General features: G+C 47.4%; 1 protein-coding gene across 2 annotated transcripts in view; it reads right to left on the bottom strand.

The window, feature by feature from the left end:
* Nucleotides 1-14,678, bottom strand: part of LPIN2 (lipin 2) — a 53,627-nt gene that overhangs the window by 35,752 nt on the left and 3,197 nt on the right. The window contains exon 1 of one of the 2 annotated variants that reach the window (XM_040264682.1): nucleotides 10,049-10,249. The exons of the other annotated variant lie outside the window; for it this stretch is intronic. The gene's annotated coding sequence lies outside the window, so the exon portion shown is untranslated. Of the gene's footprint in view, nucleotides 1-10,048; nucleotides 10,250-14,678 lie in introns of those variants that run through there. 2 annotated transcript variants of the gene reach the window in all.

Here is a 14,678-nt window from a genome sequence, read left to right as displayed (position 1 = left end):
TGTGTTATCAGAATATATCATCACATATTTTTTAAACACTGATCTTTTTAGGTTGTGATAACTGTGGATTCACACATATGCAGTTCTCAGAAGTAATACGAAGAGATACCATGTATTCTTTACCAGCTTCCCCCAGTGGTAACATCTGGCAAAGTTCCAGTTCAGTTATCATAACTGGGCGTTGATAGTATCCTGGTAGGTTGCAGTCCATGGGGTCGCTAAAAGTCGAGTACAACTGAGCGACTTCACTTTCACTCACTGGAGAAGGAAATGGCAACCCACCCCGGTGTTCTTGCCTGGAGAATCCCAGGGACGGGGGAGCCTGGTGGGCTGCCGTCTATGGGGTTGCACAGAGTCGGACACGACTGACGTGACTTGGCAGCAGCAGTGACTCAGTTAAGACTGAGAACATTCCATTATGACAAAAGTTTGTCCTGTGGGCCTTTTATGGTCACACACACCTGCTTTCCCTCTGTCGGCTCTCCCTCCTGAATCCCTGGCAACCCCTGATCTACTCTTCATTGCTGAGATTTTTGCCATTTTTTAGGAGGGTACAGAATCACACAGTACCTAACATTTGGAGACTGCCTTTTCTCGCTCAAAATTCTATGGAGACTCATCCAGGTTGGTGCATGCACCAACAGCTTGTTCCTCTCTACTGATGCTGAGTATTTCATGGAGTGGATATACCGCAGTTCACCCATTCACTGGCTGAGGAACAGCTGAGCTATTTCAGATTTTGAGTTATCACAAAGAAAACTGCTTTAAACATTCCTCTATGGGTTTCTGTGTGAAAATCAGTTCTCAGCTGACTGGGGAAAATGCCCAGGAAACGTGAGTGCTGGTTTGAATAGGACTACTTAGTTTTTACAGACGCAGTTTGTATGGGACTACTTAGTTTTTACAGACGCAGCCACCAGAGCTGCTGGCCCGTTGTCCACTTCCACCAGCCGTGTCTGAGAGATGCACTGTCGTCTCTGAGTCCCTGCCAGCACTTGGCATTCTTACTACTTTTTATGACAGCCCTGATGACAGGTGTGTAGTGATACTGGTTTCAATTTGCATTTCCCTAATGGCTAATGATGCAGAAAATTAAATTTTGTGATATAAAAGAGCACTACACCTGATTTATATTTAGAGTGAATAAATGTATTTTTGTTCCTTATTTTTGGGGTCATGGTGCACAATCTTTATACGTTAAGAATCTCTCCAAAAACAGAAGTGAAATAAAGTTTAGTCTTAAGCACTTCATCTTTTCACTCTCTTTTAGTTCTAACAGAGCATCAGAATTTTCATATTCTGTAGGTGATACATGTTCACCAACACCCTCTTGGCCTGTCATAGCACATATGTTAAACCAACAGCACCCACATGATCAATCTTTGTATTATGCCTGACAGTAGCAATTTTAAAATGAGTTGTGTTACAAATCTAAAAAGAATTCATAACAAATCATACAGCCCTCTTCTTAAAGAAGCTGAAAAATGATGACTTGAGCATCTACATTCAGACATAAATGACCGCATTATAAACTAAATGTGTAATAAGCTTGCATCAGCTAGAGGACAGAGCCCGTAATTAAACGCAACTATGTCTATTCAGGATGGTTTTAATTACCATGGGTAAAGGATGGGCTGCTGTACAGGAAAGTCTATTGTGTAAACGCCAGTTGCTAAATGCAGAAAAATGCAGGCTGTCAAACGGTTGGTTCTCTCTCAGCAGATATAAAACAACCCCATCCATATTATGAGGCTGGGAAAACAGAGCAAGGGAGGCCTGGTGCCACCGCAGGGGGATAAGGGCCCCCCACGCAGGCTGCAGAGAACTCCGGCAAGCCAGCAAGAAGCCCTCATCAGCAATAGAGTTGGCCAGCACCTTGATCTTGGACTTCCCAGCCTTCAAAACCAGGAGAAATAAATCCCTGTTGTTTAAACTACCCAGTCTATGGACTTTTGTTACAGCAGCCTTAGCTGCCAGCGACTCAAGTATCTTCTGCAGCATCACACGCTAGACGCCTTTCCAATCCTGGATGCTTCCAGTGGACAGAGACTCACACCCCTTTCCCCAGGAGGCACACCACAGACAGATGGCCCTGGCTGCTGTGTCCACAGGAGCCACGCCCCACCCTCCTCTAATGGACCCCTTCACACACCAGGGAGTTCACTGCACAACCACAACCAGGGCTCAGCTCTTCTGAGCTAAGCATTCTTAGTCCTTAAAATAAGCGAAATGACCGGGTTTACTTTCATTTTTATAACTAACTAAAGAATTTACTTTCCTTAAATGGAAGATCCAAAAGTAAACACTAGGGCAGGCACAGACAGGCCTGACTGATGTTCAGTCCACGCAGTGTGCAGTGCTTTGGGGGCCAGGTAGCAGCACATTGCCCACGGGCTGGCTTACATGTCGGGGGCTCCCGAGACAGGGAAGGAAGCGCTGACAGATCACTAACCGAAAATGGTTAGAAATCAGCAGACGGTAACCAACTGAGACACTTAACAGAGGCCAAATGGCCCTTCACACATAAAACTCAACAGACCAAATCACATGACGTTATCTCATTATCAGACTCTCCTTATCAAAGATTTTAAAGTAAACATACACTAGCATCTGGAATAATAGCTGGGAGGTTTCCAGATTCAATCATTTACCAAAAGTTTAAAGATTTGCTGAGCAGCTTTTCCTGAGCATCAGAGAAACTAAAGTCAACCATCATGATATGCAGTAGAGACTTATAAACAGGAATGGATCAGTAGGTGGTTCAAATCCAAATCCCCTCTGATAAAAACTAGCCCCAAACTATTTAAAAGTGACATGTTCAATCAAAAATCACATTTATTAAGAAGAGTAACCTCAGAGATACAGGTAGCTGTTAAAATATTATGATTTCTAAATTGTTATCAATACAAAAATGGATACACTGTAAACCACTCATATATAATAAAAATCTGTATTATAAGTTTTAAGTGAAGTGAAGTGAAAGTCACTCAGTTGTGTCCGACTCTTTGTGACCCCATGGACTATACAGTCCATGGAATTCTCCAGGCCAGAATACTGGAGTGGGTATCCGTTCCCTTCTCCAGGGGATCATCCCCACCAAGGGATTGAACCTGGGTCTCTCACATTGCAGGCGAACTCTTTACCATCTGAGTCACCAGGGAAGCCCAATAATGGTTGCCTTCATAATGCCGGGTACTATATTAGTTAGCTGGTACTACTAGTTGAAGTTGAAGCTTCAATACTTCAGCCACCTGATGCAAAGAGCCAACTCACCGGAAAAGACCCTGATGCTGCAAAAGATCGAGGGCAGAAGGAGAAAGGTGTGACAGAGGATGAGAAGGCTGGATGACATCACCCGACTCGATGGGACATAAATCTGAGCAAGCTCTGGGAGATAGTCAAGGACAACGAAGCCTGAAGTGCTGCAGTCCATGGGGTCACAAAGAGCTGGATACAACTTATCAACTGGACAACAACTAGTTATTACCACTAACAAACACAACTGCAGTTGTTACATGTCTATCACATGTCAGGTGCTGTGTTAACCTGGATGTTATCTCATGTAATCTTCACAACCACCCAGGACTTTGGTATCACAGGAGGCAAGGAGGCTCAGCAATGTCCAAGGTTGCTGCACTTCATCATAAAGCTGATAACCAAACTCAATCTGATTCTGGGGCCTATGTCTTCAATAGCATCTCTAAATGACAGAACCGTTGTCTGTCACTGATGATAAATGCCTTGACAAAACCCCCAGATTTCTTGCTTTCCACAATGGGAGTATTATTTTCATGCAATGCTACTTGACCCCACAAATAAGAAGTGATTACAGAGTCCAGAGCCACACTGGCCCTCCTGTCCACCCACAGGGTTGACCACCCGCCGGCTGCTGAACTCCCTCAGGTTAGGAAGTGTACATCCTGGGAGACTGTGAGGGACAGAGAACAGCTTTTATCAGAGAACTTACCCTCAACATTGCAACCTCTGCTCACAGACATGAGGAATGTGCTAAGAGGGGACAGAACCTTCTAGAAACTTTAGGAAACAAACACCAACATACTGTGACCTTGTCTGGTCCGGCTTCTACCTATGCTCCAGGCAACCAAGCTTGCATTCTGCACTTGACATCTCTCAAGAATGTTCTCAAACACACTTCACTCAACCTCCAAGGGGATCTGGGTCTCCCAGGGCAGACTCCTAAGTGAAGGCTGAGCCAGACAGTGCTGCCTGCCTCCCCCACCCTGCAGCTCTCCCAACATCTGAGGGCTGCTCTGCAGTCCCTACAGCTGTCCAAGGATCCCCGAGTCCTCCAAGGGGTCCATACGTGGACCTGGAGGGAACCCCAGCCTGCAGGAACGTCACTTCCCTGAAGGTGGGAGATGAGAGGTGTCTGCTGCAGCATTTTCCAAGCCTGAGAGGACAGGGGCCCAAGCACCCAGGGGATGTGCTGTCCTTCAGGAGCTAAACTGAGTCAGGATACCGCCTGGGGCCAGCAGATGCTTAGGACAGGGTCCCACTGAGACTCAAGGCAGCACCTCACTTGACACCTCTCTGTTTTGCCTCTTTCCCCATCAGAGCAGACTGCCAGTGGCTTTTTCTTACTTTACAGTAGCTGCCTTTAATTCTTACTTTATAAACTCAGAGCAGGAAACAGCAGTATGAGGAAAGGCCCTGCCCTCAATGAGGAGAGCCCCTCAGATCCAGGGCCCCCCAGAGCAGACAATCTATGAGCCCCTCTGGCCTCCTGGAACCCCAAATCCACGAGGAAAGGACACCTAAGCATCCCCGCCTATGCACGGCCCCCAGCATCCCGTCCAGAGCACTGGGTCAACCAGGGCCCCAAAGGGCAGGGGGCTCCTCCACACCCCCAACCAGAACCACGAGGCCCCATGTGCAAGTCCACAGATCAAAACCCAGGGTCCCCGGCACACCGCCTGCACACACCAAGTGGTCCGGACGACTCTCCGTTATGATGGAAAAGGAGGGCCACGAGAGCCTCATGCGGGGAGGTCCCTCACAGACTAAGAGCCGTCACGCAGGATGAGTGACGCCTTCAAGGGCAGCATAATAGAGGACTTGTAACTTGCCCAGCAAAACGGCCACCGTCCTGGGCTGTGTCTGGGAAGACTCTCATACAGCTAGACAAAACCAAGACCAGCTTCATGCCAGGCACCAGAGTGAGACCCTGTGGCAGAAGTCCTGCGCTCGTTCCCCCAGAATCTTGGGTCCAGCAGGAGAAAGCGGCATAAACACTGTCTTCATTTACAAAAGACCTTGTGATCACGCTGTCCTGGTGACTGAGGAAGATGAGACAAGGAAGAAGGAAAACCTGCAGGGGAGAGTAAGGAACGGCTTCTGGAGGCAGAACGTACTTGTTTTCAGGGTGAAAATATCGTCGGGGTTTACCAGGCCAAGCAAGGGGGTTCCCGGGGACAGTGACCGGGAGAGTGTGGGGAGCCTGAGGCGAAGGGGAGGTGATGCAAGGCCTCGGACCCGCCCTTGGGCATGGGCCGGCCAGGATCAATGCGTGGGGAGGGAGGATGAAATAGAGGCAGAGACCCCTCGGAAGCTCCTATGGCCCATTTGAGCAGGAGACACAGAGGCAACAGACCCCAGGCAGGGCAGCTGTCGGGGAGGAGCACACTACAAACTCCAGGCAGGGCTAGAAACACTTCTGGCACCTCACTGGGATTCAGCCAACACTGTTTAAGTGAATGAACAAACCAACTTAGAGGGAAGCAGAAAGGACAGACTTGGTGGGGATCTTCCTAGCACGGTTGAACTTCAAGAATTTTACTTATTACATTGGCTCAAAATCACACTAAGCGGTTTTTGAAAATGCAAAGTTTCTTCTTAAATAAAATTTCATAACTGATTATGAAGATGAGCCAGGTAAGGCAAGCAGAGCTCCATGCAGGGCAGTCCCTCTGATAAAAACGCCACGCCTACTCTTGCTGCTTCCCAAATCGGCCTCATTGAAAGGACTCCCTGGACACTGAGCCCCTCGGGTGCTAAAGACAGGGCTCTGGACTCTTCCTGGGCCTGGTGTCTGAACGTGGAAGGGTCCTTCTGGAGGGGCGGATTTAGGAAGGGTGAGGTATTCTTTGGGCCTCAGTATTCTTTCGGGGTTCTAGTCAATTTCCTGTAGGTTATGAGCCTGTCAGCTGTTTTTCTAAAAAGGAGCAACCCCATCACTTTCACCATCTGAAGGCAGCCAGGTCCCAGCCTCGTATCTCCAAGGACCACACTGCAGCTCAGGGCTTCCCCAGGAGTGGTCCTTGGACCATCTGCAACAGACTCAAGTTATGGAGGACAGAACGCAGACTCCTAAGTCCCAGTGCAGACATAAAACTGGAAGTGGGCCCCTAAGGACCTGTGATTTCTAGCGTCTTCCAGTACCCACGCCAGGCGCTTTCTCCTCCCAACCCGATGAGGCATGTTCAGGAAACCAGGCTGCTCTGGGCTACAGTCTGTACTGTCCTCCAGGCACACCTATCACCTCAAGGTTGGATCCAGACTCCACAAACTCTGAACTGCATACATTTCAGAGAACTGCATACATTTCAGAGAACATAAATGAAAACAGCTGACCCGATCATCTTATAGGACTTGGAAGTCTAGGACTTGCAGCTGTGGCTCTGTCAAAAATCATGTATAAAAAACCAGGCCTGGGCAGACTGCTTTCCTAGGGGTTCATTCCCTAATCACAACTCACCACACACTACTCAAATCAACCTTTGGGATATGTCAGAAGACAGAATTTTCCAATCAGTATTCTCTTTTGGAATTGAACCGATACACGATGCAGTAGTGAGCTCAGAAGGTAATACAGCAGGGCTCGGGCATCACAACGCTCTCATCTCTCATCCTATAACAAGGGACTCAGGCCTTGGTTGGCATCAGCTGGCTGACGCATTGGGGAGACACCTGACTCAAACTGGGCTTAACAGATATTCCTGAAGTATGGGTGAAGCCAAGCCACCAGCAATGGCAGGGTGAGCCCCCTGAGCACTGACCTGGGGGGCCACCAGATTATGACACAGGGGTCCACAGCCTTGGCTCCTGCCTGCCCTTCTATCATCTCTCTGAATGACCAATGGTCGCAGTTTTCTTTGTTTCCTTGACTTGTTCAGAGTCCATTTCTAATGTCCGTCCACAAAAGACATACAGACAGGCTGGCACCAACGCTAACTTGATAAAGCCACCCTGAGCCCTCTATCATCTCCCCCCACCCCCAGAAAACACCCTGGGAAGAAAATTAGCAAGAAAACATCCCCACTGTAACCCAGTGAAAGTTTCTACTGAATGACTCAGACTTTTTCTTTAATGAAAGGACAGGAAACTGCCTTAAGCTTAGCCATGAAGGCTGGTTAGTTGATAAATCGAGGTTTTGAACCTGTCACAACACACTTTCTTTAAGGAAGTTTGGAAGCACAGATTTCTGCTTGCTGGGCTCACTTCTCTATGAGTTCACCACACTATCTACAAAGTAGATGAAGATTATCTTGGGCTGAGTAAGGTTCAAATAGGGGAAGACACTTTGCCACCATAGCAATACATGCTCTTTCCTGAGGGGAGGCCTACGTTTTATCAACTGTTTGCTCCAGCTCTGTGTTCGATACAAGATACAGGATGCTTGGGGCTGGTGCACAGGGATGATCCAGAGAGATGATATGCGGGGGAGGTGGGAGGGGGGTACAGGATTGGGAACTCATGTACACCCGTGGCCGATTCATGTCAATGTATGGCAAAACCAATACAGTATTGTAAAGCAAAATAAAGTAAAAATAAAAGTTAAAAAAAAAAAAAACCACCATGGGGGAAAAAAATAATAAAGTGAAAGTGAAGTCACTCAGTCGTGTCCGACTCTTTGTGACCCCATGGACTGTAGCCTACCAAGCTCCTCTGTCCATGGGATTCTCCAGGCGAGAACATTGGAGTGGGTTGCCATTTCCTTCTCCAGGGGATCTTCCAGACCCAGGGATTGAACCCGGGTCTCCCGCACTGGAGGCAGACGCTTTAACCTCTGCGCCACTGGGGAAGCCCCATAAAGGAAGGACCTAAGTGTCATCTATTCCATCTTCAAAACCCATCAATTCCCCACCCTCAACCCTCATCAGCAGCCCAGTAACTTTCAAGACAACCCTTCAAAATCCAACACCAAGTTTCTTCTCAATCCATCAACTACTCTGGCTGTTAATCTAATATTTTATTTGAGGAGCAAGATGTTTTAGGCTTCTTGGATGAGAAGGAGATGGGGACAAATAAAGCCTGTCCACAACAGAATGTGAACACCCAGAGCACAGTGGAAAAGAAGAAACAAAGGAGTTGGATGAGAATGGTCAGGAAGGATGTAGGAGGCGGCATGAGGCCAGGCGGGTCCAGGGCACCTGTCCTTCCCCTCACGGCCGGCAAGCTCTGCCCACAAGTTCACTGTTCAGCCCACCTTCAGACCCTCAGCTCTGACCAAGAGAAGTGTTGCCACTTCACCACTGCCCCAGAGCGTGGCACGGTGGCTCACAGCAGGAGGTCCTTAATAAGTATTTTTGGATCAAAGAATGGATGGAGCGATGGACAGTTGATGGTGAGGTCTGGTGACCAGAAGAGCAGAGGGAGGGAGGAAGAGCACACACCACGTGCTACAACTAACGAGAGAAACCAGAGAGGCAGGGAAGACACTGTGTATTTGTAACTGTGTACATATTTAACACATGCATATATTCTTTAAAGATGCCAACAGTGGAGGCCAACCCATTGTTCCACAAGCCATGCTCAGATATTTAGAAATCAACACTTTTCTCCCAATGCTGCTGAAGATCTCAGAGAAAAAGCCTGCATAAATCTAGTCTGTGTAGGTGACAGTTAAGAATGACACCCGCCTCCGACGGGTGAATCTAAAAATACCTCCATGAGAACAAAGCACATCCGTGCAGGTCTGCAGGTCCCAGAGCAGAGCACCCAGCCCACAGCCTGGGCTAAGTCGGGCACTGCGCAAGACGGTCACAGAAAGCAGATGACAAAGGACACACTTAGTTCGTCGTTTTCTAGCAGACAGACCATTTACAGGAAAGCGCCCAACACCACAAGGCGCAGCCGTCACGGTGAATGGCCGGCCACGGTAGTTTCATTTTCCTGAGGCTCAGCAATGTACCCGGGGCATTCATTTCCTTCAAGAAAACTGCCAGCAGAGCTAGGGGAGCTAAGATCCCCTGGAGAAGGAAGTGGCAACCTACTCCGGTGTTCTTGCCTGGCGAATCCCACGGACAGAGGAGCCTGGTGGGCTACAGTCCATGGGGTCACAAAGAGTCAGACACCACTGAGCGACTGAGCACACACAAGGGGAACTACAGGCTCAATCTGACACCTATCCTTAGACTTCACGTAACAAAATTAGTGGCAAGCAGCACATGAGGACAAGGAGGCCCCGAGGACTTTCCTCAACCTTCACACCTCCCCCCAACCGAATGTGCTTCACACCAGCAGCTCCAGAAACGGAACGCTTCTCACTCCTGCGTCTCTCTCGTCACGTCACCGCTTTCCCCTTTACTCCTCAAACCGCAAAGCAACGAAGCTTTCTGGCAACTCGTTCTCACTCTTCCTGTCACGGGTGCAATATGGCCAGCTCTCATCTACCTGTCCCTGAGGTGAGAGATCAGAATGTCACCAGAGTTGAGAGAGAAGTGTGGAAGTAAAATCATTAAGATATGTGCTGAGTTTAAGATTCTGTTTATAATTAATCATGAAAGATATTAGTCAACCCTTGTGTAATGGTTATACCTATCAATACATGAAAAACAGCTAAATGTTTATGCCAACTCTGCTATGAAATATAGCTGTACTTTGAACTATTCAAAATAGATTTAAAAAGTGAGGTGTACTTTGCAAGGAGTAAAATTAACCCTTTCAGAGTATACAACTTTAACCATGCAACCATGAAAATTCACTACAATCAAGAAAATCAAGACACAGACCTACACTGCTGCCTCAAATGCCCCCACGCCCTTTCGTAGCCCATCCTTTGACCCCCTCCCCCAAGCAAACCACTGACCTGTTCTTTGTCCCTATAATCTTGGCTTTTCCAGAATGTTTCATGGATGGAGCCACTGAGTACGTGCCCTTCGGACTACAGCTCCTTCCATTTAGCATCGTTTATTGAGACTGACTGACGTTCTTGCAGGTATCCACAGTTCACTCTTTGCTGTTGTTGAGTAGCGTCCCACTGTAAGGATGTCTTAAAGTTTGTCTATCCATCCACCAACTGGGAAACTCTGGGTTGTTTCCAGTCTGGGGAGACTATGAACAATGAAGCTTCTAGAACTGTGAACAGGCTTTGGTATGGACATAATTTCGCTTCCCTTGGATAAATACTTAGGAGTGATATTGTTTTAAAGATACCATTGGTGCACCCAGGGGAGTCTGCTAATAAAATAAATCCCTCCATAAATCATTTTACAAAGTGGTAATAATTTAACCGTTTCATGAGTTAGGATTTTCATTCATATGCGTGAGTTACTTCAATTCACTTACACTGGTGAAAATTCAAATTCTTCATTTGTTCATGCCCTAACGTTCTGAACTATACACATCCTTGAGAAACCACACATAACATAAGCTACAATTCGGTATTCTTCCTCATGTTGGCCGTGGGGGAAGCGATCGGGTAAAGGGGAGGCACACTGACATTTACCCTCCCAAACGCCACTTCACACACCTCCTCTCGCTGAGCTCTCACGGGCAGGTCAGGCAGTGTTACATGCGTTCTACCAGCAAGAAGTGGGGCTCAGAAAAAAATAGCCAACGTACCTGAAGTCAAACCATGACACAGCAACAGCACAGACAACAGCTCAGGTGTGTCTGCCTCAGGTGCCCAGGCTCCTGAATCCTGGGGCCACAAGCTCCTAAGCACAACACCACCAAGTGTACGTAATGTTCAGAGCTACGCACAAGAAAACTTCATAAGTGCTTTCAGGAGGTCACCGTTCTGCCCATGCTATGGGAAGAATGTCAAAGCTCTTTATTAGGAGTGGCTTTAAAGATTTGTTTACGTTATGATTGTAAATCTATGTTTAAGGATTATGTTCTCACCCTAAAATTTCCTGGCTAAGGAAAAAACTTTGTGGCTAACCTGTTTTGGTGGTCACCACTGATAACTATAAGCAACTGAAAATGAAGCAGGAAAACTGTCTGGCTCGCTTTCACATACAAAAGACACACAACCTTAGCAAGTTTCTTTATAAGCCATATGCGGCATTCTCAGTGATGACCATCACTTTAGTCCAGATGTTGGCAGGACACAATTTCTTTTCAAACACCAGACTATCTGCAGTTCTTTCCATTTACTCACTGGCCTAGAAGTCAGGAAGTAGCATCAGGAATCTTCTGCAGATGCAATTACAGCTTTGAGATGGGAACAAATGAACATATTCTTGGAGTTTGGAGGTCTAGAGAAAGACAGGTTAAACTTAATTTGTCTTCCTCTCATGGCTTCACAGAAGCTTAGTTAATATCACAGATAAAGCAAGTTCACATTTTCAACCTGTCCCAAAGCATTACTATCCGAGTTGAAAGGCACTCCGCTTGCATCACACGGTACCTGGTTAAGTTCAGAGGGAAACAAGGCAGATGAACAACCCCAGCGAGATTTGAAGGTCACTCACTGCAACCACTTCACTGATTTCACAGCTGCTAAACTGGCAAGCATGTGGAGGCCTGAAGTCCACAACCCCAACATCCTCAACAACCCCACCCTGAAGAGTTTATCCTCATAAAATCTGACAGAGACAATACCTGCTTTAGAAAGCGAGCTGCACTTTAGAAAAAGGATGCAGACTGACTTACCAAAAAGAAAACCAAGGATTAGGACAAATCTGGCTTTAGTGAAATTTAGAGCAACTGTCATTTGTTTGCATGGTCTGTATGTTTATTAACACACATTTCCCTCAGGTGTGCTCAGGTTCTCCGATGAACACGAGCCGTGAAACCAGACCTATTTCTACTCCTCTACAAGAACCTGGGATGTCCACTCCTAAGAGGTTGAGATCCCTTAGTTACAAGGGCTAAGAGTAGCATAAAAATTCTTTTCAGAGTAAGAAGTGACGACTAAGCCAGGATGGGAAGTGACGATTTACCCAGCTGAAGACCGTCTATCAGTGCCAAGTACTCAAAGCCACAAAAGCCTTCGGGTCCATATGCACCCACAAATTCGTATCCTGGAGTCTGAGTCATCATCACACCTGGGAGGCTTCTAAAAATACAGCTTCCTAGAAAGAAGGCTAACACCAACCCTTGGACAGGCATCGGAAGTCTCCATGGACAGAGGCACACATACAGACATGCTTATGTCTGGGCCAGAACATGTGTTTAACATCCTCACTCTCTCTGTGATCCAGAACCAAGGACATGAGAAGCAACAAGTAAACGAGAGCCCAGATCCTGGTTGCTAAATACCGCCCTTCAGTACAAAGTCCAGGGTCAGGGCATCTCATGGTGCAAGAAAGTAGGAATCGTGGGCTCAAAATCATAGCTGTAGGGGTGTGTTAAGGGAACACAGGAGCCAAAGCCAAAAAGCACCCAGAACAACCTGAGCAACAAAATCTGATGGGTTATAACCTGCAGAGTATTCTTGGGGCCATACTGATATAAGTTCAAAAGTAGGGAAGGAGGGGCAGATTTCTCTTAAAGAGGAATTCCAATGAAGAAATAGAAAATGAGGGGAATAAAAGACCACCACAAGCACACCACAGTCTCTGTGGAGACAATGGATGTTAAGCAAGGTGTCGGCATGCTCTCAAACTATCTTCCTCATGATTCATACTCATCACCAAAGGAAACAGTGACTTTACAGCAGAGAAGCCTGGCAGACGCTGCCTTCATGAAGTAGGGACCTCAATGAAGTGGGGAGACTCGACAGGAACAAAACAACCAACACCAGGGGCTTCGTATGATGGCTGTGCTCTTTTTGCCAAAACACATGCGCTCCATCCAATTAGGAGATGCCACCAGACACACTCTGAGGGGAGCGCCACGAAGTCCCTGATCAGTACTCCCTGGAGGAGCTAAAGTCAGGAAAGACTAAGGGCGACAGTGACCAGAAAACGAAAGACGTGACAACTAAACCCAACTTTGCACTGGATCCTCCAACAGAAAAGACCTTCAGCGGGAAAACCTGACTCAAGCCTGTAGTTTTGAACACAAAACAATTCCTGGGCTCCACTGCCCCCTCAATTCTGATTCTGTCTCTCTGGGAAATCTGTATTCCACACTTAGGGCTCAGCAGGGGTTCTGGTGGCCATGAGACTCGGAATCACCAAGGAGCCCTGAAGAATCCTGATGGCCAGACCACCCCAGGTGACGGGGACAAGTGAGCCAAATGGCAGCTTGCTAAGCTGTATCTGATGACCGCAAGCAGGGGAGTCAGAGCCCCAGGAGGGACACACCCAGGGGTGCATCAGTCCTGCCTCACGTCCCTGGAGGAATGACTTTCCCAACATAATCTCAGTCTTCGGACTGAGTGTCTGTAGTGATCACGCCTTCATTCTTTCTTGGAGCACAAAAGAAAGATGACAAAGGGCTTTTTATAATCTCAGCCACTGCCCCCTTGACCTGCCTGAACTCAGTCTGGCTACTTGCAGATCACAGAGTTCAGACGAGTTCCAGAGAGTGAGCGACACCAGAGATAACAGAGCACCCTCCAACTCCCACCCGCCCCCCCCGCCCCCCCCAGCTCTCCTGGGGGCCGCTTCAGGCACGTTTCTGAGGAAGATCTTTCTACACAGATGGGGCTTGCAGCCAAGACGCTACACTGAGGGCACATTGAGTTCTGGGGTGATGTCATCGCACACTTGAACTGACATCCAACAATATTTCCACCCAATTCCCAAGGTACTGAAAAATACCTTCCCCTAAATGTCCTAAATTTGGGGCTTCCCCGATGGTGCACTGATAAAGAATCCGCTTGTCAATGCAGGAGACACAGGAGATGCCAATTCAACCTCAGGGGCCGGAAGATCCCCTGGAGGAGGGCATGGTAACCCACTCTAGTATTCTTGCCTGGAGAATCCCACGGACAGAGGAGCCTTGCAGGCTACAGTCCATGGGGCCGCAAAGAGTCAGACACGAGAGGGCAACTGAGACAGATGTCCTAAATTAAGCAAAGCGAGAGCCTCAGACAATCAATGGTTCTAGGTTAGGCAACAGGCTTCAAAGAAGAGACCAAAAAAAAAAAAAGAAATATATATGTTTAGAACAAGTGGCAAAACAGCACCAACCACAAAAAATTTCCCTACTTTCAATGAGATAACGTATGCAAGAATGACTAGAATTGGGGTCTAATATTTTCTTTAGTAGGACAGGGTTGGTTTTCAATGTGTACTACCTAAGATATGAGTATTAAACACAAACTATAGACAAAGATAAGCATTTTGCCAAGAAAACTAAGGTTTTTATTCAGATCCCTTCAGGGAGCTGTGTCCCATCCCTCTAGACTGGCCCAACACCTGGCTGAGACACGTGATGGGATTCCGACCAGACCTGCAGTCCTGTGCTCACCCAGGCCGATGGGGAGAACAGACCGGCTCACAGGACCAAGCATCAGGCAAACCAAATGAGGTAACCATCTGGAGGAAATCTGTCTAGCTGTGTTACTTGCAAACTCAGAGCAGCAAACAATTCAGACACAT

The sequence above is a fragment of the Oryx dammah genome, unplaced genomic scaffold, assembly GCF_014754425.2.
Source record: "Oryx dammah isolate SB20612 unplaced genomic scaffold, SCBI_Odam_1.1 HiC_scaffold_22, whole genome shotgun sequence".
NCBI lineage: Eukaryota > Metazoa > Chordata > Mammalia > Artiodactyla > Bovidae > Oryx > Oryx dammah.
This window is presented reverse-complemented; position numbering and strand designations above follow the sequence as displayed.